The sequence below is a fragment of the Sceloporus occidentalis genome, unplaced genomic scaffold (genome assembly GCF_023333645.1).
Source record: "Sceloporus occidentalis isolate IW3139 unplaced genomic scaffold, rSceOcc1.0.p SCAF_5, whole genome shotgun sequence".
NCBI classification, from domain to species: Eukaryota; Metazoa; Chordata; class Lepidosauria; order Squamata; family Phrynosomatidae; genus Sceloporus; species Sceloporus occidentalis.
This window is the reverse complement of record NW_028316985.1, coordinates 164,244,075-164,248,862: the sequence shown is the minus strand read 5'-3', so window position 1 is coordinate 164,248,862 and position 4,788 is coordinate 164,244,075. Positions and strand designations below refer to the sequence as shown.

General features: G+C 44.8%; 1 protein-coding gene across 4 annotated transcripts in view; it reads right to left on the bottom strand.

Moving 5' to 3' along the window:
- Positions 1-415, bottom strand: part of CXXC4 (CXXC finger protein 4) — a 72,493-nt gene extending 72,078 nt beyond the window's left edge. For all 4 annotated transcript variants that reach the window (XR_016281346.1, XM_089526037.1, XM_089526038.1 and 1 more), the window contains exon 1: positions 1-415. This exon is cut by the window's left edge and continues 153 nt beyond it. The gene's annotated coding sequence lies outside the window, so the exon portion shown is untranslated.
- Between the last annotated feature and the right edge of the window lie 4,373 nt (positions 416-4,788).

The window sequence follows — 4,788 nt, the reverse complement described above, 5'->3', positions numbered from 1 at the left end:
AATCAAAATTTAAAAAAGGGGGGGGGGAGAAATATCCCGATGTGTCTTTGGCAGCTTCCTCGATGCCAACTTTGATACTTGTCAACAAACTGTAAAAAGGGAAGAAGGGGAAAAAAGAGGTTTGGTGGAGGGGAGGGGAAGGCAGAGGGGGGGAGGGCAAGAATAAAAGCCACTAAGCAAATACCTGTAAGTGCTGTGTGTGTGTGTGTGTGTGTGTGTGGTGTGTTGTTGCAGAGAAAGGAGGAGGGGAAGGGGAAGAGGGAGAGAGGGAGGGAGGGGAGGAGAGAGAGAGGAAAGAGCAGGGGCTGAGTATCTCTCTCAGTGTGTGGGGTGTGTGTGTGTGTTTGTGGTGTGTGTGTGAAATGTGTGAGGAGAGCGCTTGGCTGGGCTGCTCGGTGGCCTCCTCTCTCTCTCTCTCTCTGTGGCGTCGCGCTCCGTCCTTCTCTCCCGTGGCTCTGTATGAGAGGGAAGGAGGGAGGGAGGGATGGAGGGAAAGAGGGAAGGAAGGGAAGGAGGGGGAGTCTCTTTGCCTGGCCTCCCTCCCTTTCTCCTTCCCCCCTCTTCTCCCCCTCTGTGTTTGTGTGTCTGTGCGGTTGCTGGGGGAAGGGAGGAAGGCGGAGAGAGGGTGTGTGGCGTGTGTGTGTGTGTGTGACTGTGGGAGGTGTGTGGGAGGCGAGAGGGCGAGGTGAGGCGTCTGAGGGGGATGCGGGCCAATGACTCCTTGCCTCTCCCCTGCTCTGCAAACCCCCTCCCTGCCGCCGCCGCCATCCCCTCCTCCGTTGCCTCCTCCTCCGCCACCATTTCCTCCTTCTCCTCCTCCTCCTTCTTGGGCGGGAGGCTGCCTGGAGGCTCATTTGTAAGGAGCAGGCACTTGCCGTGGACTCCAGCCTCTTTATTCCCCATTAACTTGCCTCGGTGCGTGCGTGCGGAGAGCGCCAGGGAGGCCAGGGAGAAAGGGAGGAGGGAAGGAGGGAAGGGAGAAGGGGAGGGAAAGGAGGAGGAGGCTGTGCTCCAGCTGCTGAGGGGAAGAATGAGGGGCACCCCCCACAAACACAGACTCCTCTCTGAGCCGCAGAAGGAAGGGGGAAGGTCCTCCCTTGTTAGCGAAGGATGCTTTTCATAAGCACCCCTCACCTCTCTCTCCTCTCCCTCCCTCCCTCCCTCCCTCCCTCCTTCTCTCTTTTCTCCCCCTCTTTTTCTCCAGCCCACCCACTTTCCTCCCTTCCTCTCCCCCTTCCCTTGGCTCCCTCTTAACCATTTGCAGGCGGCTGCCACCAGGGAAGAGAAAGGAGCTGCGGCGGCTCTGTCTGGAGAGGCTCCGGCGAAGGAGAAGGAGAAGGAGAAGGCGCCCTTGAGGGACTAGGCCAGCGGTTCTCAACCTCTGGGTTGTGACCCCTTTGGGGGTTTTTTTCGAATGACCCTTTCATGGGGGTCACCTAAGACCGTCGGAAAACACATACGAAGTAGCGACAAAAATAATGTTATGGATGTGGAGTCTCCACAACATGAGGAGATGTATTCAAGGCTTTGCCGGCCCTGAAACGGTCTCCACATAGCCTTCCCATCTCCTCCCCTAGTTTAAATTCCTACCCCCCACTTTGGGGGGGGGGGGTTTGAATGCAAATGTTTTTATTTATTTTTATTTATTTTTATTAATTGTTTTAAAGATTTTTTAAAAAAGAAAATATTTTTACATATCTTTAAAATGCAACAATTAAAGAACATTTTTTACATATCTTTAAAATACAACAACAGACCACACACACCCCAATCAAAGGAAAACTACTATATGTACTCATGTATAAGTCTAGAAGTTTTAGTAAAAAAATTGACCCAAAAAACCCTGAGTCGACTTATCCACAAGTCAATGGAGGTACTGTACAATGGGCCCTCCGTTTTCTTGGGGAGCCATTCCAGGGACACACACACACCACCAAAATGGAGGCTCATGCATGTTCATAGGCTTGAATGCCCCCCCCCCCCGAGCGCACCATTAAAGATAGTGGAGGTCGCCCTCCATGGATATTCAAGGTTGCAGATTTCAGATGTGCAAGTTAGTAGAGGCAACTGTAATTGAACTCTTACAAAAAGAGAGCCAGCCCTTGGTGAAAGGCTAAAGTGTAATCTGTCCCCCGCGCTCTCATCCATCCAGCCTTTACTGGGAGCACAAGCAGTTATGCCTGCTGGACGTTTGTTACATTCATTGGTATCTTTTACCTTTGCTTCATCCTATAGATCTTTTGTTACACACCCCTAAATTTTATCCTTGACTTATACACAAGTCATACCACAATCCATAATTTTAGCCCCCAAACCTGCCCTCGACTTATACATGAGGTAGACTTATAGTTGAATATATACAGTACATATATGCATGCATTGATAGGGAAGGAAGACATAAATATGGTTTTTACAAAACAAAGAGAGTGGGGGACACCCAACAACACAAAAATAGTTACTTCCTTCTTCCACCTTTTGGAGTTACTATTACATTTTTTCCTGATTTGTCTATTTGCCTTTATTTCCATATACCTCGCCTTACTAGAGAAGGGGGATCTATTATCTTTATTGCATATCTTTTCATTTTCTTCCCCCTTTAAAAAAAATCTGTTTTTGTTCTAGAGAGTCAACCTACTCCCTGATATTTCTTGGGTTCCCAAAGAGAGATGTCACTTTCCCAGTTCTCTTCAAAGTGTTTAGTTGCCTTACTCCCTAAATAGGTTGTTAATTTATCAAATGCAAACGTTGAAGTTTGGATGCAGGGAAGCTTTGGAGGGACTGGATCTCTCAGAAGGAAGGCATCTGTGCCAAGGGGTGCCCAAATGTTAAGTGCCATCTTCATTATTATTAATTGTTATTCATTAATTAATGTTAGTAATTAATTAATAGAAGGATCTGGAGCACCTGTTAGGCTTCCTGTTCACACATCAGATCCTCTCCTGAGAAACAAAAGAGGTTAATGCCAAAAACACTTGCCCAGAGTGTGTATAAGCCACAAGTTTCTTTCTTGCATTTTCTTCTGGAACCCAGAGGATCTCTCATTGTCATGTTATTCTTGTTGTTGTGTACCTTCAAGTTGTTTCCAGCTTATAGTGACCCTAAGGCGAACCCATCATGGGATTTTCTTGGCAAGATTTGTTCAGAGGAGGTTTGGCATTGCTTTGCCCTGAGGCTGAGAGAATGTGATTTGCCCAAGGTCATCCAGTGGGTTTCTTTTCTCAGCAGAGAATCAAATCCTGGTCTTCAGGGTTGTAGTTCAGTGTTCAAACCACTACACCATGCTGGCTCTTTCCTAATCGTCATGTCCTGTGCCAAAAAGTAACCAGGCTGGCCACCTAACCTGCTTCCTGAAAGGCTTTTTAACATTTGTGGTATAAGCATATTGTATCTTTCAAAAGAATTTAGCTGTTTTCTTTGTGTTATTTTTCCTGGTCTTAAATGATAACCAAAGTGGTTGTGTGCTTTTAAGAGGCTTAAGGACAGGAGAAAAGATTGATGTTCAAGGATGAATACCTTGCACTAGATTTACTTAACAGGACAAGAAGGTATAATTTATTCATAGTGGGTACCTAAATACTTCATTTCAATACTTATTGCTTATTGGAGTGGGGGTTAAAATTCAGAATCAAAATTATATAGACCAGGCATAGGAATCACATCATCCTTCAGACATTGTTGCATTGCAACTCCCAGCTTTGCTCACCATTGGCAGCCCAACAGCTGGAGGGCTGTGCAGTTCCTAGCCCTGATATAGTTTGGCAAATCAAATTATGCTATACACAATATATTTATTTAAACAATGCCTCCTGCATACTTCACAGGTAGTAAAAATGATATTAGATGTGTGTGTCCAAACCTATGTTATCAGTACAGAAAGGGATCTTTTGTAGCACCTTTGAGACTAATTGGGTGATAGACATCATAACATAAATTTTCTTAGACTTGGTCTACTTGCTCAGATGCATGGTGTGCTACAATATCTTTTGCTCAGTTAATTTCAAAGGCGCCACAAGATTCTTGCATACTGATATTCCACACTAACATGATTTTTGTCTCTGGATTTGATGTTATCAGTGTTCTTCTGTCCCAAACAGTTTGTGGGAGACATTCCTCTCCCTCAAGACACACATCATACTTGGTCACCTTTGTCTGCCATATGGGCTAAACTGTCCTGCTATTCCCCTCCCCCTCATTTTTACCCCATTTTCCACTTCTACGGTCTTAACCACAAAGCCCTATCTTTTTCAATTCCTGCCTACTACAGATTAGTTTTGGATTAAGGATTATTATTTTTTTTCCTTTCTATTTTATAAGGAAATTTATTAACCTTTGCAAGCTCTTCTCAAAGGTTCCTAACTAAGTGAAATTCTATGATAGCTTGTGCTAACCAAATACAGCAGGTACATCTATCTCCAGTATGGAGAAGGCTATGTAGTACCTGTCTGCCACGTATTAAGGATGAGAAGCCTGTCAGGGAAAAAAAGGATTTAGCATCACAGGTTAAATACACAAATATTCAAACTAAACTTCAAATTACTAAACACACAGAGCTTGGTCTGTCACACATCTGAACCTTTTAAATAAAAAATCTTCTGTCCCCTAAATTGAAGAAGAAATTTGAAATGTGGGGATTCCTAGAATCAAAACATCATCATCAACAACAACAACATCCCCTTATCCATCCCTGCTTCAGCGTGATCTAGAAACCTATTCCTAATCTTTCCTGTCTGTTTAGATCTAGTTCTATATCAAGATTCTAATTCTATTCTCCCCCAAACCTACCATCTT